At 41.8% G+C, this 24,538-nt stretch overlaps 1 protein-coding gene across 2 annotated transcripts in view; it reads left to right on the forward strand.

Moving 5' to 3' along the window:
- Positions 1 to 5,138: 5,138 nt before the first annotated feature.
- The window catches only part of MARCHF3 (membrane associated ring-CH-type finger 3), a 323,022-nt gene continuing 303,622 nt past the window's right edge, over positions 5,139 to 24,538 (forward strand). Inside the window, exon 1 of one of the 2 annotated variants that reach the window (XM_068271655.1) lies at positions 5,139 to 5,191. The gene's annotated coding sequence lies outside the window, so the exon portion shown is untranslated. Of the gene's footprint in view, positions 5,192 to 23,942; positions 24,174 to 24,538 lie in introns of those variants that run through there. The other variant, XM_068271654.1, reaches the window with a different exon arrangement.

Raw genomic sequence — 24,538 nt, forward strand, 5'->3', positions numbered from 1 at the left:
CTGGAAGTCGACCTGGCGAGGTCGGGTTCTGCAGCGGAGAAGACCGGGAGCCTCCGGAGCTGCGGTGAGGGTACAGGACGGCTGCCATCCCAGGTAAGTGGATTTTGATTTTATCATTTGCTTGAATGTTTCCTTTAAGGCTCATACACACGCACACACCGCACCATCATCTCTTCGCCCCCCTGCATAGCAACAGTACGTGTTGTCAGCTACCAGAGCAATTTTCACCTTTCAGCGCTCCTTCCATTCATTCGTCTATAACTTTACCATTACTTATCGCAATGAAATGAATTATATCTTGTTTTTTCCGCCACCAATTAGGCTTTCTTTAGGTGGGACATTATGCCAAGAATTATTTTATTCTAAATGTGTTTTAATGGGAAAATAGGAAAATATGTGGGAAAAAAAACCATTATTTTTCCGTTTTCGGCCATTATAGTTTTTAAATAATGCATGCTACTGTAATTAAAATCCATGAAATTTATTTGCCCATTTGTCCCGGTTATTACGCCGTTTGTATTATGTCCCTATCACAATGTTTGGCGCCAATATTTTATTTGGAAAGGTGCATTTTTTCCAGTTTTGCATTCATCCCTAATTACAAGCCCATAGTTTTGTATTTTTTTTTCTTTTTATTACAAAAAAAAAAAAAAATGGGGAGTGTAGGAGGTAATGAGTTAATTTATAATATAACACTGTGTAATTATATATGAAAAATGTTTTTAGGTGTAGTTTTACTATTTGGCCACAAGATGGCAACATTAATTTTTTGTGCAAGCATCCTGTAAGCGTAGGAAGTACGCTTACAGGAAGTGCAATGAGGCTGGGAAAATCACAATGATCGCGCTGCTTCTCATAGAAGCAGCCAATCATTGCTGGGCGCTTAGATCAACGAACAGGAATGGTTTTCCCGTTCATTAATCTCCGAGCGGGCGGTGGTGCGCGGAAGCGTGGACAGCGGCGGGGGGTGCGTGTATCTACACCCCTGGTGGGGAAAGGGTGTTAAAAGGGGCGTAGATACACGCTCCCGCGGTGGTAAAGTGGTTAAAATACATGTAAACATATACAAATAAGAAGTATGTTTCTTCCAGAGTAAAATGAGCCATAAATTACTTTTCTCCTATATTGCTGTCACTTACAGTAAGTAGTAGAAATCTGACAGAACCAACAGATTTTGGACTAGCCCATCTTCTCATGGGGGTTTCTCAGGGTTTTCTTTATTTTTAAAAGCGCTTAGTGAATGGCAGTTGTTCCGTCCAACTGCCAAAATAGTGCGCAGCGATCAGGGAGGCTGGCCAACATCATTGTATAAATATTTTTCAGGGAATGTCTTTATGAAGAATAAAGGCCATGCTGAGAATACCCCATGAAGAGATGGACTAGTCCAAAACCTGTCGGTAATGTCAGATTTCTACTACCTACTTTAAGTGACAGCAACATAGGAGAAAAGCAATGTATGGCTCATTTTACTCAGGAAGAAATGTACTTCTTATTTGTATGTGTTTTAAATTTTAAGATTTTTGCGACAGTTCCTCTTTAAGTTTTCTCCTAGATGATATTTTCACACATTATCAATAGAATGCCTTTTTAGCTGCCATCAAGCAAGAAAATACTCAGTATAATTTTGATATTACTTTTCATCTTGCCCATTGTTTCAGATACATGTCCATGTTATACATGTATTCAAGTGATAAGACTACTAACTACTAAGACTACTACTAATTACAGAATTCCATATTTGATACTTACCTAAATAGAGGGAAGACTCTGAATAGTATCAAGCCTTCCCGTTCCTCCATCCGACTCCTCGTTGCAGCGCCATCCCCAGTTGTAGCTAATCGACCTACTTTGGTCAAACCGCAGTTTGGAACCCCTTCAGAACTAGAAGGAACCTATAAATATACCTGATGTGACCTGATTAACATTGGATAAAGGTGCTGTGCTGGGGGTCCTTAGTGTTAAAGGGGAACTTTAACCAAGGATTGAACACCATCCCAGTCAGTAGCTGATACCCCCTTCTTTATCTTTTCTCGAATAGATTGGGGGGGGGGGGGGGGTCTGTGTGGCTGATATTGTGGTGAAACCCCTCCCACAGTGTGATGTCAGGGCCATGGTCTTGACAGTTTGCTGTCTGTGAACCTCGTTGCATTGTGGGAAATAACAGCTATTTCCAACTGCCAAGCAACTAATATCTCCCTCTGTGCATAAAACTCTCACTAAAAACACTGGGCAAACAATGGACAAGCACTGACTACATAATCCATAAATGAATATTGTAAAAAGTAAGCAGTTTTATTCATTGGGCCTGATTCACAAAGCGGTGCAAACACTTTGCACGCCAGTGAAAAGCCCTTTATCACGCCTAAACTCGGTTTAGGCGTGATAAGAAGAAACTCGCGTGAAATTCCCGCGCGCAAAATGTTGCACGCGCAGCGCGATGCGCGTGGTGCGTGCGAAGCGCCCATTAAACCCTATGGGCGCTGCGCGAGGAATTGCGTGATTGCGCACGCAAAACTTTGCATGCGGGACTTTACGCGCGATAAAGAGCACAAGGCGGTGCTAACTCAGCGGTGCAAAGGTTATCACGCCTAAAGTCTTTTAGGCGTGATAACTGAGTTATCACCGCTTTGTGAATCAGGCCCATTATGTTATTTTCACTACAGTTCCTCTTTAAGAATCCTGTGCTTGCTATAGCTCAGGAGTGAAACTGCAAGCTCATGGGCTCTACCCTACAGGGCAATGATAACTCTATAAAAAGTTTACAAGGCTTAGAGGGGAGCACACTCTTTTATTAGTATTATAATTTAATTTTTTTTATTTTAAATACTTTTGTTTTTTTTTTACATTTCTTTGTCAGATAACATTTGTATACAGCCAGCAGAGTGCTGAAACTGAACTGCACTGAGCTGAGAAGCAGAGAGAGTTGAGAAATAACTAGATAGATTTTAATATATAAATGCAGTAGCTATGCAATAAAATGCACTGCCAGCTTTCAGAGCAGATAAACTATACTTTGGGAACTTGTAGGCAGACAATATTACTTGTGCACAAAGGCAAATATGATAATTGTGTGGGTAATAAAAAGTAGAAAAACACATTTTTATTGAATGTTATGTAACTTTAAATTGCACGATTTATACGCTGTACATGTGCTGTGCATGCACGTACATGTCATTTACAAAGTACACACAGGATATTGCAATACACCGTCGTGTCTTTTTTTATGAATAACACAGGCTGCCTGTGGCGGAAACAGTGCAATGTCCAGCAGTGAATAGGGTAATGTCTACATTTATTTAATGGGAGCCAATCACTGGCACAGTGTAATCACATACCACCCGGCAAATGGAACTGCTGTAGCAGACTAAGGAAATATCCGTACACACAATAGGTTTAACTCAGCACACACAAAAGAGTAACATCAATCAAATTATGATACCTGGCAAAAAGTAACGATAAGACGTTTAAACCACATTGTACACACCAATATTCCAAATAATTATGTCTTTCAAATACTGCAAAGCAAAGCTGCATTTCTCGCGACATAAGCACGCATGCTCTAGTGCTAGAATGACAAAATGTTGTTTCATTGAATTCATAGCCAAACACATTAGATTACACAATATCTACCCACTAATCATCAGAATCGATCCAGTTGGAATGGCCTGAGTATGCAATATCAGTCGTTTGTTTCAAATTGGTTTTATCTGACGTGTATACAAAGCTTTAGCCAGAGGCTCACAATTTGTAACCCTTGGACATAGTACATCAGGCCCCGTGTGCTATTGCATCACCATGCTGTCCTGCAGCACACAAATCCTCAAAGTTCTCATTACTCATGCAACTCAAACAGAATGGAAAACGGTAAGACAGAAGGTGATCTGCACCAACAATGAATTGGATAGTGTGCTAAGGCCTACTGAAATCACTCACAAAGAACACGCCAAAAAAAGGTCCAGAGTTACTGCACCACTATAGGTAATAATCAATCTTTATTTGAATAAATAAATTGTTATTGATTGTATTTTTTGACAAATAAAGATTGATTATTACCTATAGTGGTGCTGTAACTCTGGGTTCTTTGTGCATAAAATATAAAATGGTATTCATTTAGATTTGGTATGTTACTGGTATGGTATTAGTTTAGTAGCTGGATAGTGTAATGGTTAAGGGCTCTGCCTCTGACTCAGGAGACCAGTGTTTGAACCTCAGCTCTTCCTGTTCAATAAGCCAGCACCTATTCAGTGAGGAGACCTTGGGCAAGACTCCCTGACACTGCTACTGCTTATAGAGCATCTCCTTGAGTCAACAGCAGAAAAGCGTGATATATATAATGTGTCTTGTCTAAATTAGTGTAACTGTAAGGCTACGCTCATTGTTGGGCATTGTGGTGCAACGAAATAGACACATAGTAACGCAAAAAGCCAAACTGCAATGTAAAACCTATGCGATGTTCACAGTACATCCTGTGTGGTCCAATCTAAAGAATGCGGCATTCCAATTCAGTGCATTACCGCATAACGCACGCATTAACAGTTACAGTGAAGCATACTTTTCATTGACTGTATGCTTCACTTTATATGCGACACAACAAGCACATAACCTGCAGTGCGAAATTTCCGTTCCATTGCGTTGCATTCCTGTTTTTACAGGGAACGCAATGCTGTGCTCCAACTGTGAATGTAGCCAAACACAAATAAAATTAGATTCTGCTGTAATTGTAACAAGAAACCAATTCCTCTGCTGCCTTGCTACACATCCCAGTTTGGCAAGATGATACCTTTACACTTGTAAACACATTTGTTTCACAGATTTCCTGTTACTGAGATTTATTTTGCGATTCTGTACCCGTGGAGTTTTAATTAACACATTATTATTACGCATGCTTTAGCAAAAAGCTCAGTTGTATTTATTTTTAATATAAAAAAACAGTTATCCATACTTGAAACTGCACTAATGAGCTGTCGTGTTATTTTATTCAATACGTTTTTGGAGCAGCTTGTTACTTAACACTGTGTGATGTGTCATAAGGTCATCTGACTTTTCAGCTTCAGACACTACAGACTCACTAGGGAGCTTCATGTGATGTCTCTATGAGATCGAGGTCAATCATTTATTCCTTGGGCCGGAGCGAGGGATGCAGCGCAGGGGGAGCAACAGGGACCATGGAGAGTGCACCGCATGTGAAGGGGTGAGCAAATGATCACAAGTTGATGACTTTTTGACGCCACCTGCATTCCTGACCTACAGCCAATTATCTGCTAAACACAGACAGAACACTGACAGGAGAGCACTGCTGTCTTGAGGGCCGTAATTTGGCAAATTGATAAACATGCGCGATGTACCCGCCAGAATCAACAATGATGAAGTGTTTTCTTTATTTTTTAAAAGAACTAAAATATACTCCACTTGAACTCCTTTCTGCAATGTAATACATACCTAATTACAGTGGGATGCAAAAGTTTGGGCAGCCTTGTTAATTGTCATGATTTTCCTGTATAAATCGTTGTTACAATAAAAAATGTCAGTTAAATATATCATATAGGAGACACACACAGTGATATTTGAAAAGTGAAATGAAGTATATTGGATTTACAGAAAGTGTGCAATAATTGTTTAAATAAAATTAGGCAGGTGCATAAATTTGGGCACTGATGTCATTTTATTGATTCCAAAACCTTTAGAACTAATTATTGGAACTCAAATTGGCTTGGTAAGCTCAGTGACCCCTGACCTACATACACAGGTGAATCCAATTATAAGAAAGAGTATTTAAGGGGGTCAATTGTAAAGGTGCGTACACACGCCACACTTCCGCAAACGACGGGTCCGCCAGACCCTCCTGCTGGGCTTACGTTCTGCCGGCAGTAGCACGTGTGAACGCGATGTCGGCAGACTGAAAAGGCTGTTTCTGAATGATCCGCTCAGCCAACAATATATCTTCAACCAGAATCCTGACTCTCATTGGAAACTACAGGAAGCGTTTAGAGGCTGTACTTTCTGCAAAAGGAGGATCTACTAAATATTGATTTCATTTTGTTTTTGGTGGTGCCCAAATTTGTGCACCTGCTTAATTTTGTTTAAACAGTTATTGCGCACTTTCTGTAAATCCAATAAACTTCATTTCACTTCTCAAATACCACTGTGTGTGTCTCCTATATGATATGCAGTGGCTTGCAAAAGTATTCAGCCACCTTGAAGTTTTCCACATTTTGTCATATTACTGCCACAAACATTTTATTGGAATTCCACATGAAAGACCAATACAAAGTGGTGTACACGTGAGAAGTGAAACAAAAATCATACATGATTCCAAACATTTTTTTACAAATAAATAACTGCAAAGTGGGGTGTGTGTAATTATTCAGCCCCCTTTGGTCTGAGTGCAGTCAGTTGCCCATAGGCATTGCCTGATGAGTGCTAATGACTAAATAGAGTGGACCTGTGTGTAATCTAATGTCAGTACAAATACAGCTGCTCTGTGACGGCCTCAGAGGTTGTCTAAGAGAATATTGGGAGCAACAACACCATGAAGTCCAAAGAACACACCAGACAGATCAGAGATGAAGATGTTGAGAAATTTAAAGCAGGCTTTGGCTACAAAAAGATTGCCAAAGCCTTGAACATCTCGAGGAGCACTGTTCGAGATCATTCAGAAATGGAAAGAGCATGGCACAACTGTAAACCTACCAAGACAAGGCCGTCCACCTAAACTCACCGGCCGAACAAGGACATCGCTGATCAGAAATGCAGTCAAGAGGCCCATGGTGACTCTGGACGAGCTGCAGAGATCTACAGCTTAGGTGGGGGAATCTGTCTATAGGACAACTATTAGTTGTGCACTGCACAAAGTTGGCATTTATGGAAGAGTGGCAAGAAGAAAGCCATTATTAACCTGTGTGTAATCTAATGTCAGTACAAATACAGCTGCTCTGTGACGGCGTCAGAGGTTGTCTAAGAGAATATTGGGAGCAACAACACCATGAAGTCCAAAGAACACACCAGACAGATCAGAGATGAAGATGTTGAGAAATTTAAAGCAGGCTTTGGCTACAAAAAGATTGCCAAAGCCTTGAACATCTCGAGGAGCACTGTTCGAGATCATTCAGAAATGGAAAGAGCATGGCACAACTGTAAACCTACCAAGACAAGGCCGTCCACCTAAACTCACCGGCCGAACAAGGACATCGCTGATCAGAAATGCAGTCAAGAGGCCCATGGTGACTCTGGACGAGCTGCAGAGATCTACAGCTTAGGTGGGGGAATCTGTCTATAGGACAACTATTAGTTGTGCACTGCACAAAGTTGGCATTTATGGAAGAGTGGCAAGAAGAAAGCCATTATTAACAGGAAAGCATAAGAAATCCCGTTTGCAGTTTGCCACAAGCCATGTGGGGGACACAGCAAACATGTGGAAGACGAGGTTCTGGTCAGGTAAGACCAAAGTAGAACTTTTTGGCCAAAATGCAAAACGCTGTGTGTGGCAGAAAACTAACACTGCATATCACTCTGAACACACCATCCCCACTGTCAAATATGGTGGTGGCAGCATCATGCTCTGGGGGTGCTTCTCTTCAGCAGGGACAGGCAAGCTGGTCAGAATTGATGGGAAGATGGATGGAGCCAAATACAGGGCAATCTTGGGAGAAAAACTCTTGAAGTCTGCAAAATACTTGAGACTGGGGCGGAGGTTCACCTTCCAGCAGGACAATGACCCTAAACATAAAGCCAGGGCAACAATGGAATGGTTTAAAACAAAACATATCCATGTGTTAGAATGGCCCAGTCAAAGTCCAGATCTAAATCCAACCGAGAATCTGTGGCAAGATCTGAAAACTGCTGTTCACAAACGCTGTCCATCTAATCTGACTGAGCTGGAGCTGTTTTGCAAAGTAGAATGGGCAAGGATTTCAGTCTCTAGATGTGCAAAGCTAGAAGAGACATACCCTAAAAGACTGGCAGCTGTAATTGCAGCAAAAGGTGGTTCTACAAAGTATTGACTCAGGGGGCTGAATAATTACGCACACCCCACTTTGCAGTTATTTATTTGTAAAAAATGTTTGGAATCATGTATGATTTTCGTTGCACTTCTCATGTGTGCCCCACTTTGTATTAGTCTTTCACGTGGAATTCCAATAAAATTGATTCATGTTTGTGGCAGTAATACGACAAAATGTATGAAACTTCAAGGGGGCCAAATACTTTTGCAAGCTACTGTATTTAACTGACATTTTTTATCTAACAACCAATGATTTATACAAGAAAATCATGACGATTAACAAGGTTGCCCAAACTTTCGCATCCCACTGTATCCTTGTTTGTATTGGTGAACAGTGTTGTGTCTGGATAAAGCTGTAGAATCTGAGGTCTTGTTTTCAGGCAAGCTCTCATCTTGCTTTCATGTACGCATAGGTACGCTACCGGTGAGCTGGGTGCAGGGCAAGCCGAATGGTGGCTCACCCAGCTTCTGCTCAATGCTCCGGCGGCGTTAAATACTATACCCCCTTCGAGTTGTCGCAACTCAGAGGTAGATGTAATTTGGGGTCTGATGATCGCCAGAACCCCAAATCATCCTTACGCGCCCCGTGCATTGTAACATTACGCTGAGCGCCGTTCTCCAAAACCACCTACTTCACTGCTTTCTTCCAAATACTGATAATTACATTATTTGCAGACTTTCTGACAGAAAATAGTGTCATATTGTTTTCCCATGTAGGGAGAGTTAAAGGAAATCAGAGATGAACGCTTTGGCTCAAAATAAACATGTCCCCCGATAGAGTTTACAAAATAAATGCTATACCTGGTCTTTTCGCCGCTCTGGTGTGCCGTTTTTTTTTTTTGGTTTTTTTTTACTAAAACTCCATACAAAACACAGTTCATCAGAAAAGCATATTATTTAGTGGGCTGTGTGCAAAATGAAGTCACCATTTCTAAAAACCTCTTATGACTAACAAATATAGATTAAAAAAAAAAGTTTTTCTATATATGCTTACATTAGCAGCTCCTCCCATCTCATCCCAGCTCTCTGTGACGCTGTGAGTATACAAAACAGGAAAGCAGAGTCAGAAGAGGGCAGGCTTGAACTTGAAAGGACATCAGAGAAGGCAGACTCAGCTATAATGATTCCAGAGCAAAGCCAGACTGAATGCTCAGGGGATTTTATCAGGGCTGATAACAAGCAGGCTAAGCAGTGAAGGATGAAACAGAGAGCAGGGCAGGTGTTTTCTCTAATGTTCCCACTGATATATATGGTAAAATACATGATGGTGCTTCATCTCTGGTGCACTTTAAGAAAACTCTAGTTGTTATCTATGCAAAAGAGCGTCTCTGAGTTATTCAACCCAACTTGGGTCTTATACAGTCCGGTTTTCTGAAGCACTTAAATGGCCAAGAAACCAGAGAAGGGATTAGCCTCCATCCGGGTCCCCGCTGTGGATTAGCTGATCGTACCAGCGGATGGTACTTGTCCAATCTGGTTTGTGGTAGAGTGTAGTTTTAAAGCTATATAGCTGAAAATAAAAATATGAGACTCTTTACTTTGCCACTAATGTTTTATTCACTATCCATACTACACGTACAATTCATTATATCATACTTTTTTTCACTTCAGGTTTGCTTTAAAGTGATCCTAAAGCTAATAAAAGTAATGTAAAAGTAATGAGGATGCTAATCTGGCAATCCAAAAGTTAAAATCACTATTACTTTTCTTGTTGATAAATGATCATTCCCCAGTTTACCTGACTCTTATTTGGTACACACAAAATTTGGTACGCACAAAGGAAGTTGCAGGGCATGCTGGGTTGTCCTTTTTTTGCTTCTCTACGTTACCCTCAGACTTAATTAATGCAGCCGGATTGGCTGAAGCCTCGTTCCCTCCTCTTTTCCCCACACACCTGTGTTCCTCTCTGATTGGCCAATATTTCTCATGCTGAGACAATGCACTTTCTATAGTGGAGGGCGGGCAATGCATATACAATCAGGTGGAGGAGATTAAGGGAGTAAATGACATCAGGATTGGCTTCAAAATAGCCACATTTAAAATGCAAAATGCTAAGAAGAATAAGATCGGACATGTTGGAAACGATCTATCGAACCATCTATCTGCCAAAACATCTCATGGTGTATTCTCAGCATTAGGTCTCCTTTAAGCTTGCACTAAGCCGCGGTTCCTGGTGGATGTGCTGTTAAAGTGAGGACTTTCGTTTTTTATACCTTTTTCCCACCCAAAAAAAAGTCTGTACATTTTTTCCCCTCTTCTTTATCACATTCCATCTTGTTCAATAGGAATCATTTCCCCTTTAAGTCAGATTTTAAGGAAAAACATTTCTGTAATCTGAGTAGAGAATAATCCCTTTAATGCTTCATATAAATGAAAAGTGAGAATTTGCTGCTAGGCAATCATAAATTTCACTAGGAGGAAGAAAGACAAAGCTGAAAAGCAGATGTTGCAGCAGCTTCCTTCTCCCACCTGTTACCACATGATAATTGTGTTATTGTTCACAGGGACTGTTCTGCACAGTGGAGCTCAGGAAGAAAAAATACACTTTATAATCCAGACAAGTGCTAATATAATGACCCTTTGATGCATTTTCTACTAATTGTATTTGTTTTGTTTACCGTCTGATGAGCCTGTTTGAGCACATCAATTATGCGTAAAAGCTCCCACGTTTGGTAAATTCTATTTCGGCAGTGTTGGTAACTCTGTATTCAACATGGTTGATGTTTAAAGCAACTGAATAAAAGAAACCCGAAAATAATAACTTTAAACCTACCATTATCTCTCATACTAACCTTTATTATTATTATTATCAATTTATAAAATAGCAACATATTCTGTGGTGCTGTACAAAGTAAGAAAAACATGCATGGGGTACGTAATAATACAGAATCTGGAATACATCAAATATGGACACTGGTACTAAATACAGAATTGGTATTTGCATTGACAAATGTAACATGATGAATAATATGTATAACTGTAATGATCTGCTCTGCTGTCTTCACAAGCAGACAGCTTTTGACCATTGTTTCGGTCTGAGTGCTGCAGGTCTCTGGAAAAGAGACCTGTCTTCACTCTGCAAGTTTCAGAGTTGCTCTTCTGGTGAGGAATTTGCATCCACTTGTCATGCAAATTGCTTAGCTGCTTCCTTTGATGGCTTGCAGTATAAATGCCATTTCCTCCCAGAATTCCCTGCTGGTCATGAAGGTTTGTTCCTGTGAACTACCTGGAGTCTCAGTCCTCTGCTCATTGTAGGCTATTATTGCTAGCTTAGAGTAGTTACCCTTTGGGAGTGCTCATTGCATTCCTATTTAGTGCAGTCAGATTTGTGTTATATTTGTACTGCCTATTCTGTTTTGTCTTGTCCTTGCGATTGCACTGTCGCTAGCGGTTGGCGGTAGTGAATCGTTCTGTCTTTCCATTGCGATTGTTCTGTCGCCAGCGGCGGCTGACAGAAAATCGCTCTGTCTGTTTGGATCGCACTCGCCCTAGTGTTAGAGGCGGTGGATCTCTCTGTATTCAGTCTTGGAGTTTAACCTCAGCTGCGGTTGCTGCTGGTTACTCCTTCTGTCTGTCTTGTTGTGCGGATCGCACTCACTCTTGCGGAAGAGCAGTGGATCCTATCTGACTTGTTCCTGCTGTCTGTTTGTCCGGAGCAAACGCTTGCTGTTGCCTGAGGTAAGGCAACCGATTAGCAAGCGTTTCTGTTATTTATTTGTTTGTGTTTCTGGGTTCATTTGTTAGTCAGGGTTGGCGTGTTTTGTCTCTGTTGCACTTCTCGTGCGGAGACCGCGCCATTAACGTGTTTTGTCGCTGTTGCGCTTCTCGTGCGGCGACCGCATTTAGATAGTGCGTTTGTTATTTTCTTTGGCATTCTGATCATTATTGTTTGCTGTGTCTTTCTTACTACATCTATGCTCTGTCTTTACTCGGTCTTGTGTCGCTGTTAGCAATCGCCATTTCTTGCGATTGCTTTCCCACTTGGTCTTCACTGTTTTGTGTTCACCGTCGCCAGGTGGCAACTAGATTGGTGGACATACATACATTCCAAGACACAAAAGGGTGAGAGTGCCATGCCCTTGTGAGCTTACAATCTAAAGGAATGGGGATGGAGGGGAAACAAGAGGTGGGGTAGTAAGCAGTATTCATACAGGCAGTGTGTTTTTTGGTTAACTAACTATGAAGTATAACTTGGCCAGAGGTCAAAAGGGGAATAGCCTAAGTTAGAGCAAATGCTTGTTGGAAAAAGTGAGTTTTGAGGGAGTGTTTCAAGATTTCAAGGTTGGAGAGTGACGGATGTGCTGTGGAAGGGCATTCCAGAGGAGGGGTGAAGCACCTCTTCCTGAAATGTGTAGCAGATGAAGGAATAATCTTTAACTTTCCATATGTAATGCATACTGTACCTATTTGTTTGTATTTTTTTTTTTTATTGTACTGCACCCTAAGGCTACGTTTCCACTAGAAGCATGCAAACTGTATGCACTTTATTGAATGCTAATTTGCATGTGAATCTGAAATAGCATGCACATGTATGCAATACTTATATGCGAACTAACGTGCATTTGCAAAAAAAAAGTGCGCTTTTTACAAAGTAGGAAGTCCTATTGATCACGTATGCAGAAAGCACAAAAATCGTTCGAAAAATAGTAAAATGGTTGTCAGATTTTTTTTCTGAATGCATATTTCTCATTAAGTGGAAACAGTGTGAATTTGTGTGCGGAAAAAATGCTCAGGCACTAATACTAGGAGAGTAAATGATTTTTACAACTTCCCTCATAGGGTTACAGTATATTCAGAATCAGAATAGATTTTATTCACCAAGTACTCGAAATCGTACAAGGAATTATTTGTGACACATATAGCACAGCAGATCCTCATGGGCAGAGACAATACACATATATGGGTACACTTAACACAAGTAGTGGGAGGATATGTACATATTACAAATTAATGTTACACAATACACAAAATATGGATTGCTAGTAACTGTACATTACACAGATGCGGGCAAGGACAGTTTGGGGAAAGAAGGAGTTCCTGTGCCTGGAGGTCCTGGAAGAGATGGTCCTGAAGCAGCACCCCGATGGGAGTAGATTAAGGTATCGGTTACCGGGGTTGGAGGGATCGTTTACAATCCTCACTGCCCTGGATTTCCATCTAGAGGAGTACAGGAGGTCATGAGATGGGAAGGGGGTTCCGATGATCTTTTCTGCAGTTTTGATGACTCTCTGTAGCTTGTGTTTGTCCTTGGCTGAGGAGCACGCATACCAAACAATGATATAGGTGCAGAAAATTGACCTGAGTATATTGTACTTTCATTTATTGGCATTAACAGTAATACTTTTGGTGTATGAAGGTACCATAACACTGCAGGGTGGCCTCTTGAACGGGTCCCAGTGGCTGCAGCTCTTGTACGCTTTGAGCCCGACAGGAGAAAAGCGCTATACAAATGTTCAGATTATTATTATTATTAGGTCTTTTTGTACTGGAGGGAGGATATTTCTACTGCTTATCTGCCATCTGTCTGTGCTTATGTGTGTTTTTAGAGTTTTATGATAAAGTACTGGGATTCTTAATGCTAGGTGTGTACTAGCTTGCAACTGAGCATACATAATTCTCCCTTAGATTTATATTCCTCCTTAAAAGTCCCAAAGAGCCTAATTAACTTGTTTTGAGGAAAACTAGCATATCGTTTCTTGGCACAATTGGCAGTTAGCATACATCGTCCATAAATGTAGCCACACTTTGGATATGAACCCATAACCCTTACCATGGAAAGCAAACATGCCTCCACAAAACTGCACAAAGTGCTGGTTGGTCTGTGAGGGCCTGCTAAATTCCTAAAGCTTGGTACTCACATTTTTGATTGGCCAATCGCTAGCCAATTTTACCACCTCCATATATAGTATGACAGCTTACCTACACAATCTGTTCATAGTATTGAAAATCTGTTGGGCCTCACACTTCATCACAATGGTAAAATTGGCCAATCAAAAATGGATGTGTGTATGGACAGTTAGCTGTTGAAGAGTAACTATATTTCAGTACCAAATTCTGTGTAACACTTTACATTGGTAAATCAGCAATATTTTGTTAGCCGAAGGCTATTAAATATACAGTGGTGTGAAAAACTATTTGCCCCCTTCCTGATTTCTTATTCTTTTGCATGTTTGTCACACTTAAATGTTTCTGCTCATCAAAAACCGTTAACTATTAGTCAAAGATAACATAATTGAACACAAAATGCAGTTTTAAATGATGGTTTTTATTATTAAGTAAGAAAAAAAAAACCAAACCTACATGGCCCTGTGTGAAAAAGAAATTGCCCCCTGAACCTAATAACTGGTTGGGCCACCCTTAGCAGCAATAACTGCAATCAAGCGTTTGCGATAACTTGCAACAAGTCTTTTACAGCGCTCTGGAGGAATTTTGGCCCACTCATCTTTGCAGAATTGTTGTAATTCAGCTTTATTTGAGGGTTCTCTAGCATGAACCACCTTTTTAAGGTCATGCCACAACATCTCAATAGGATTCAGGTCAGGACTTTGACTAGGCCACTACAAAGTCTTCATTTTGTTTTTCTTCAGCCATTCAGAGGTGGATTTGCTGGTGTGTTTTGGGTCATTGTCCTGCTGCAGCACCCAAGATCGCTTCAGCTTGAGTTGACGAACAGATGGCCGGACATTCTCCTTCAGGATTTTTTGGTAGACAGTAGAATTCATGGTTCCATCTATCACAGCAAGCCTTCCAGGTCCTGAAGCAGCAAAACAACCCCAGACCATCACACTACCACCACATTTTACTGTTGGTATGATGTTCTTTTGCTGAAATGCTGTGTTACTTCTACGCCAGATGTAACGGTACACGCACCTTTCAAAAAGTTCAACTTTCGTCTTGTCGGTCCACAAGGTATTTTCCCAAAAGTCTTGGCAATCATTGAGATGTTTTTTAGCAAAATTGAGACAAGCTTTAATGTTCTTTTTGCTTAAAAGTGGTTTGCGCCTTCTATATCTGCCATGCAGGCCGTTTTTGCCCAGTCTCTTTCTCATGGTGGAGTAGTGCACACTGACCTTAATTGAGGCAAGTGAGGCCTGCAGTTCTTTAGATGTTGTCCTGGGGTCTTTTGTGGCCTCTCGGATGAGTTTTCTCTGCGCTCTTGGGGTAATTTTGGTCGGCCGGCCACTCCTGGGAAGGTTCATCACTGTTTCATGTTTTTGCCATTTGTGGATAATGGCTCTCACTGTGGTTCGCTGGAGTCCCAAAGCTTTAGAAATGGCTTTATAACATTCACCAGACTGATAGATCTCAATTACAGTACTTTTGTTCTCATTTGTTCCTGAATGTCTTTGGATCTTGGCATGATGTCTAGCTTTTGAGGTGCTTTTGGTCTACTTCTCTGTGTCAGATAGCTCCTATTTAAGTGATTTCTTGATTGAAACAGGTGTGGCAGTAATCAGGCCTGGGGGTGACTGCAGAAATTGAACTCAGGTGTGATAAACCACAGTTAAGTTAATTTTTATCAAGGGGGGGCAATCACTTTTTCACACAGGGCCATGTAGATTTGTTTTTTTTTCTCACTAAATAATAAAAACCATCATTTAAAACTGCATTTTGTGTTCAATTATGTTGTCTTTGACTAATAGTTAATGGTTTTTGATGAGCAGAAACATTTAAGTGTGACAAACATGCAAAAGAATAAGAAATCAGGAAGGGGGCAAATAGTTTTTCACACCACTGTAAGCTTTTAAAGAGACACTGAAGCGAGAAAAAAATTATGATATAATGATTTGTATGTGTATGTGTAGTACAGCTAAGAAATATAACATTGGAAGCAGAGACATAAGTCTAACATGGTTTTCAGTACAGGAAGAGTTAAGACACTCTAGTTGTTATATATACAAAACTAGCCATTCAGCTCCATGACTTTCAAAGTTGCAGAGAGCTCTGTTATCTTAAGTTTATTATTTCAGCTGTCAGGCTTCTTCTTCTGCAGAGAACAGTTCAGGACAGGTCAAAAGTTCACAGCCTGCTCTGTAAAAATCATTTAGAATGCTGAGTAGTGGGGAACCTGCAAATATTAGAGAATGATGCAATGTTATAAAAAAACACTATATAACTGAAAATAAAAATATGAGGATATTTTCTTTGCGTCTAATATTCTAGTAATTATCCGTACTACACAACCAATTCATTATATCATAATTTTTTTTCGCTTCAATCTCTTTAACTGAGTATTTAAGTATTAAACTTGCTGGAAACCATGACAACACTTGTAAATAATACTTGGAATTCTCATCTATCTGTTTGTGTCACGGTTTTAAAAGTCTGCACAATACTGAAAGTAAATTGTATTGCAGCCCTTTTCAGGCTTTAACCACTTCCCTACCATGGGTTATTTCCCCTTAAAAACCACAGCAATTTTCACATCACGCTCCTACCATTCATTCGCCAAGACTTTATTGCTACTTATCACACCAAAATGATCTAAATATTGTTTTTTTGGCCACAAATTAGGCTTTCTTTTGGTGGTACTTTTTGCTAAGAATAATTTTACTTATATGCATTTGATAGGGAATAAGATGAAAATAATTGAAAAAAAAGTAATTATTTCTCAGTTTTTAACCATTTTAGTTTAAAAATAAAAAGTGGTACTGTAGATACAATGCATACTTTTTTTGCCCATTTGTCACGGTTATTACAACATTTAAATGATGTGCCTAGTATAGTTTTTTACAAGTGGTGGTAACAATGGGGAAGGGAGGGAATAATGGGTTAATAAATTATGGGGGATTTTTTAAAATTCATTTTAATGTAGTATAGTGTATTTCTACTTTTTAACCACTAGATGTCGCCACACTTTATTCCTGTGTACTGTGACCAGTAAACAACTGGTGTTGTGTATGTGTTTTTTACTTTCATTTTCTGAATGAACTCCGGCATCTCACTGATGTTGGTTTTCATTCATTACAGGCACTTTTATCAGCTTTGGGAACACATGTTTCCCTTCATCAATCACGACTTGGAGGATGGCAATGGAGTTGAATGGGTGCATGCATGTGATCGCAAGCATCAAAGGTAAATAGACAAAGATGCATATCTACACCAAGACCTGGAAGTGAAGTTTTCAGGGGTGTAGATATGTGGGTAAGGATCGGGAACTGGTGAATGACAATGACATATCCATGTGACAGAGTGGAGGGATCACTCAGATCCTGATATGGATATAGCAGTTGGGAACAATCTATGCCATCTAGCTGAGAGCAGCATGAAGTGTATAAAAAGGTCAAGCAAAGCGATCAGGATCTGATTCCCAGAGTAATCACATGTTTTTCAGTTTAATGCAGCTTAATGTTTAATGCAGCTTCTTAACAATTTGAAATTTATAGTTATTATTCTATACGGATTGATTTTTTTCTTTTAGGCAAAGTGGAAATATATTTCTATGTTAGAAACTCAATTTTAACGTACCGTCAAAATCCCTGCAATGTATAAATGTTCCATAAGGGTGAAGACAGCAAGTGAGCTACTCTCTGTAATAAAATCATGAATTGTTTGGAAAGTAAGATGCTACAGACTAGGCAGCCCCCACATCCAGACCTGAGAGGAATGGAGGGAATAGTCACAGAGGATCATGCACACAGCAAAATCTAGTAGAACACAAAGTTATTACTCTTCTGAAACTGGACTTCCCTGCTCCCAGTGCCTGATCCACACTCCCAAAGAGTGTCCAACAAAGGATCCAACAGTACAAAAAAAAGGTTCTGGCACTCCCCTTCACTCTTTCCAAACAAAGTTTCCGGCTCACCCTGGCCAGATCCCACCAGTACACAACCTGTGCAGTCTCCACCAGAAACCGCTGTTTTGCCCAGAAAAGGCTATTACCACTCAATGTAGCTAAGTCCTTCTGGAGGCACAGCTGACATTCCTCTGTGCACTGAGTATACCACTGCATTCTCACCGATTGTGTTATGGCTCACGCCACACACTCATACCACTGCTTGTAGCTCCTTCCTGATTTCACTTCCTGCTCTCAGCTGTCATGTGGCTCTGCAGCCTCTAGTAAAGTAGCCTGTCTGGGACAAAAGACCAGTAAGCTCTGTGTAGAATCTTTGTTGCAAACGTATGTGCCCTTCTGCAGTTGCACTTACAAAATATTTCAGGTTGTTTATTGCATATCACGGGATAACCAGTTATGATGTGTCCTCTCAGCAGATGTATATGCTTTTCCAAATGCTCAATAAAAACGAATGAACATTAAAATAAATGTGTTAGAACAAACAATAAAAAGGCTGGATTGGCACCAACTAATTTCAGACCAATGCTGGTCCTTCCTCAGGGTATCACCACACCCTCTGCGTCTGGCTTCCTTTATCCTCCAACAATATCACTTTCCTTTCCTACTATTGGCTGGCAGCATGAGAGCTCTCTGCCCAAGTCAGCCACTCAGCCAATCCAGGTGCCCAAGTCAGCTGCTCAGCCAATCGCTGTTCAGAACGACGAGATGTCCATAAGTTGGACGTTCGTAAGCTAGAGACAGCCTGTATGCATCCCTGTTCCTCAGGCTACAGTGTCACACAACGTGCTTCTACGTAAAACAATGTTGAAATATAAAAAAAGACAACAAAACCCCCACCAAAATATATAATTTACTAAGTATAAGATGCAAACTCAAATGAAATGTGCAGATATAAACAACATGCACATGGAGATACTACAACAGGCAAGCAGAGAATAGGCAGATATTACTTAGGACATGCAGATTTTACCAACCATATGTCAATTACACTAAAAACAAGCAGATTATATAAATCACAATCAAAGAATAAAACACAGTGATTGGTAGTTTTTTTTTATCACAGGCAGGTAATAGGCAGTGTCAGTTCCAGACGTCTGAACTAGATATTATTATCATATTCTTCATGTGCACATGTGCAGTTGGCTCTTGGATGCCGCTCTGGCCACACTCCCGGCATCACATGCACTGCTGATAGTGCTGTCAGCGTGCGCGCTTTGATCATGAAGGTGCCAGGGAGCCAAGACCGTGCAAGGACAATGGTGTGTGAGTGACTGAGCGCAACTGGGGAATTAACTGGAAAAGACTGCAGGAGAACAGAGCAGCCCGAAGGGCAGTGAAGGAGTCCACTGCCTACAGGGGGCTGAAGGAAGCCCCGGTATGTATGAATGCTTATACGTCTATCATCTAAGGTACATTTAAGCAGGGATGTTATTCAAATAAAATTGTGAGGCAGGCATGTACCTACAAATAACATCATGAGGCAAGTATATACCAACAAATAACATAAGAAAGCAGCTATGTACCACCAAATAACATAAGCAGCCTTGTACCCCCAAACAACTTAATCAGATAACATATACCCCCAACTAACATAATAGGCCTGGATGAAACCTAGATAATATGGATGTTCATTTGGATTTCGTGGAATTGAAATTCCCACATTTCTGATCAGAAATCTGCATTTCCGATTAGAAAACGGAAATGGGATTTCCATGGAAAGGCCGCATTATTGCAACTGGGTTTTAAAGGAATACTTAAGTGTCCTAAAAAAATGACTTGTACTCACCCGGGGCTCCCCTCAGCCCCCTGCAGCTGAACGGTGCCCTCGCCGTGTCTCTCCGATGCAGCTGGACTCGCCGGCGGCCACTTCCGGTTTCGCCATCACCGGCCGACAGGCTGGGAACGCGGCTCATTAGCCGCGTTCCCGGCCGCAATAGCGCCTTATTTAATGCTATTGCGGCCGGGAACACGGCTAATCAGCTGCGTTCCCAGCCTGTCGGCCGGTGACGGCCAAACCGGAAGTGGCCGCCGGCGAGTCCAGCTGCATCGGAGAGACACGGCGAGGGCACCGTTCAGCTGCAGGGGGCTGAGGGGAGCCCCGGGTGAGTACAAGTCATTTTTTTTAGGACACTTAAAGGAGAACTGTAGTGAGAGGTATATGGAGGCTGCCATATTTATTTCCTTTTAAGCAATACCAGTTGCCTGGCTATTCAGCTAATCCTCTGCCTCTAATACTTTCAGCCATAGGCCCTGAACAAGCATGCAGCAGATCAGGTGTTTCTGACAAATTTAGACAGATATGACAAGATTAGCGGCATGCTTGTTTCTGGTGTGATTCAGACACTTCTTTAGGCAAATAGACCATCAGGGCTGCCAGGCAACTGGTATTGCTTAAAAGTAAATAAATATGGCAGCCTCCATATACCTCTCACTACAGTTCTCCTTTAAGTTTTCCTTTAAGCCCAAGCACAGAACTTGGAAGCATTGAACCAATCAGAGAATGCAGACTCAACTCAGAAGTATTTGGGCGACCAGAGGATGCAAAAAAATGACCAAGACTCCTTGGAATTCAGATTTCTGCAGAAATACCACATTACTGCAACTCTGTAATTTTAGCCCAATCACAGAACTTGGAAGCATTGGACTAATCAGAGAATGCAGAGTGTACATGGACGTATTTAGGCAATGAAAGAGTGCAAAAAATGACCAAAAGAAGACTACTCGGAAATCGGAATGTCCACGGAACCGGAAATCGCCATTTCCAACCATCCCTACATATTATGAGCCATGTTTGAGGTGTGGAGGCAGCAGGAAAGGCTGTGATTAGAACAATCTGTGATTAGAACAAACTTCGGAGCACACCGAGGTACACACAACATGTTTCGGGCGTTGCCCTTCCTCAGGTGTAGAGGATGGGCCTCCACATCTGAGGAAGGGCAACACCCCCGAAACACATTATGTGTACCTCTGTGTGCTCCGAATACAATTTGATATTACAAGCAATTGGTGTGCCATCTCAGGGGCATAGCAATAGGGGGTGCAGAGGTTGCGACCGCATCGGGGCCCATGGGCCAGAGTGGCCCTCCCTCAACTTCAGTATTAGCTCTCTATCGGTCCTGTGCTCATAAAAATCACTTCTATAGATACTTTGAACAGTGGTAATCATTAACAAAGTGATCCCCATTCCCTTCTTGCACCACTGACACTGTGGTTGCCATTGGCAGGTTTTGGCGCGCCTTATCAATTGTTATGTATAGAGTGCTTGGGAGGCCCCAATGTAAAACTTGCATCGGTGCCCACATCTCCTTAGCGATGCCACTGTGCCATCTCCAAGTTTGTTCTGTTCAGGTGGTTGCAGGAGTGGTGTCCCTGCTGGATTCTGGCACCGGCAGACTGGTGTAAACTTAAAACCGGTTGGAAAGGAGAGAGTGTGCGGTTTGTTTCAAACAAGGCAGTAATTAGGCATGATGGGAGGAAAATATATTTTTTGCTTTGCTACACACTCTGCATCTGCACTTGGAAGTAGCCTGGTCCAATAAATGTTGATGGGACTGACCCTTTGCATAACAATGCCAATCTTAGCAGAAATCTTCAATCTAAATCTGTGAATGCCTCATCCTACTTAATGAAATGCCTGGTTTCTGAGTCCCGGTATGTGTGTACCAGCGCAATGCGTAGGGTCAGGCGTAGGTCACAGTTGTGTGTGTGCACATTTGGTGGGTGATGCGGGCGTGGGCAGACAGACACGAGTGTGCCACTGTTCACCGCCCGTTATGGAACAGGCTAAAGTGGCTATTTTATAGATAGATCACCGAGCAGACTTCTCCAGTTTTGAAGTGTAGAATGTCATAGGCTACAATATAAAACTGTGGTGTTGCAAACACCTTTGTTGTTGGTTTCCGCAGACTGTTACTTTATGAAAATCTATGGCCTTCCTTCTGATACTTTGTCTGAAGAGAAGTGGCAGTTGCAGCCGGCAATCTATTTCTCCCTTCAAGGGAATGTAGCTGCAGATCACCACATAATTACCATCCAAAGCATGGATTGCCACTGTAAGAAATCTGGTCATTCTTTTATAAATATGGCATTAGAAAAATGGTGGTGAGATGTTCAAGATAGAAGGACAGGGAAGTAGTCTGTGGTTAGATCGCTATTTCTTTATACATAGCAGCTAAATACGTTATAATCTGGATGAGCATCATGGTGACTAAAGTAAACCGGTGAGGAGAAAAAGATTGCTAGTTACATACTTGCCTTCCACAAGACCACCGGTGCTGGCTGAGATCCTCTTCACCCCCGTGGCTGTGCTCTTGTCCATGTACAACCACGATCATACTGCGATTAACAAGCCCTTGTTGTATATGCTTAGGGAGGCTGTGCTGGAATTATGGGCCACAGGATATTTGGGAAAGTCTCCGGACTACCCAGATTCTTCCCTTTACTGAGGCTTCTTCTAGCCCCCTGTAGTCCTCCTGGTCCCTCGCTATTATTCCGTGATACTCCCTTTAGCTGCTGTACCCCTCGGAAAGCTGGCTGCCATTATTGGGAGTGTTCAGCGCATGCACAGTTGCATTTTTTTATGACCTGGGCAAGCCCAAATTGCTTCTGGCAGCAGAAGCATAATCGAGGAGGAGCCTCGCATGCAGCTTTCAGAGGAAGACAACTGACGCAGGGATCAGACTGTAAGGGACCAGAAGAAGCCCTAGCTAAATTAAACTTGGGAATTTGTTTCAGTTTACATATCCTTTAAATAGCTAGCACTCTTGCAGGCATACATGCAAAAAAGGGCACCGGGAAATTTTGTTGCAGGGTGAAGCAGGAAAAATGGCCTCCCCTGCAATTGCAAATTTCCCGGCGGTGTAGATTACTATTCCTCCTCCAGGCTGCCATGGGGTAAGAAGCAATTGGGCTGCCAGCTATTGCAGTTGGCTGAACTGCACTGTTTTGTTGTTTATTTATTTTCCTTATTTGGGCTTTGTTTTTTTTGCCAGCGGCCAAATTACCCTGTGAGCACCGCTAAAGTCGCTATTCACATTACAGTCTGTGGCGGTGCTCAAATGTCCGGCCCCTTTTCACCTGTCTCGCTCTTGCAGTGTTGTAGTCCAGTTTATATCACGCGTGATTACCCCCTGGAACCATCAGAAGTTACCCCCTGGGGTATGCATACCACACATTGAGAACTTAGGTTGTTGTCCAATGTTCAATTTCAAGCCAGGATTTTAAATGTATGGAGTTTCTATCTTATTTATGAGGTTCCTCGGGGCAACTCTATTTTCATCTAACATCTTACACAAATTGCGGTAACTGGCTTTCCCTGAAAATATGGCAGACATATTAGACCATGACATTAGATGGAGAGCTTTTTTTTAGGGGTAGTTATTGACATACCTCCCAACTTTTTGAGATGAGAAAGAGGCCCCTGCCACACCCATGATCACGCCCCTGACACACCCCTAGTCATGAATACCATAAAGATTTCATAACAAAAATATGTTGTTTTATAACGCAAATGACACTGGTCCTTTCTATCCTGGTTCATTTTCTTTTATATTAACATTTGAAAATTAGAACTATATCAATTGAAAGGATTGGAATACAGTTTAGAGTCAATCAAACGCATTTTTTAGTAGAGAAATACCCATATTTATATAGAAAGAGGGACAAAGTCCTGAAAGAGGGACACATGAGGAAAAAAAGAGGGACAGAGGGACAGGGCTTCCAAAGAGGGACTGTCCCTCCAAAAGAGGGACAGTTGGAGCTATGCATAACTGTTCTCTGTAAGGCCCTGCAGACAACATCACTCAGCACTATACAAATACATAATGATAAAAATAATATTACTATGTTTCAGTCAGCTGCTGAAAGAAAGCTCTATTTTCTACTAGGAGAAGACAAATGCACTTAGCAAGGAGCAGCTAGAGAGCTCTATAATTGTCACCTAATCTGCCTAGCATCAGATGGAAGTGTATGCAGACTGCAGACAGCATGTGGCTGTGTCCAGCAGGGGTCCACCTCCTCCCGAGCCGCGCTGTACTAGACCTGCACTTCACACCTCCTCCCCTCCCTGCACTTTCCCACAGCCCACAGTCTTGAATGAATCCCGCTGGCGCTCCGCCCCCTGTTTCTGGAGCGACTGGCTGCCTTTGTTGCTGTCTGCTGCGAGCCGTAAGCTGGGGTTCGATCCCGCAGCTGCCAATCACAGCGGTGTCCCCGCCCCTCTCTACAGCAGGTCAATGAATTGCCAGAGCTCAGGCAGATGTGAGAGCTGGAAAGTCAGTCCGCAGGATCTGCTGCATTATCTACATTATATCCTCCAGTGTGCATGACCCCGGGATACGCCATACACTCTCCCTCCCTGGCATGTGTGGCTTTACTATGGTGAGTTACATGATGTCTTGTATGCACTGTTATTATATTACATCAAGGCTGTGTGCAGCGTGCCATGGTTGCATGTCCATTCACATGTTCTGCTGCTCAGTGGTCACAGACACTGGTGTGTAATTCAGACACATCTGTATGCTGGCTGGGAGCCAGTACAGCTGTGTGTTGTGCTGGAGTTGGCTGTTAATCTTGAACTTCTCCCATGAATGAGCCCAGCAGGGGGTCTGAGCTTTGTTGGTGTCTGACTGTTGCCTTGTCTGTGTTTCTGAAGTTTATGGTCGCCCTGCAATCTACAGCCCAGCTAATGCAGATTCCTCTCTGGCTGCTACTGCTGCTGCTGCTTTACAACCCAAGCAGTCAAA

Source organism: Hyperolius riggenbachi, chromosome 1, assembly GCF_040937935.1.
Source record: "Hyperolius riggenbachi isolate aHypRig1 chromosome 1, aHypRig1.pri, whole genome shotgun sequence".
Lineage (NCBI taxonomy): Eukaryota > Metazoa > Chordata > Amphibia > Anura > Hyperoliidae > Hyperolius > Hyperolius riggenbachi.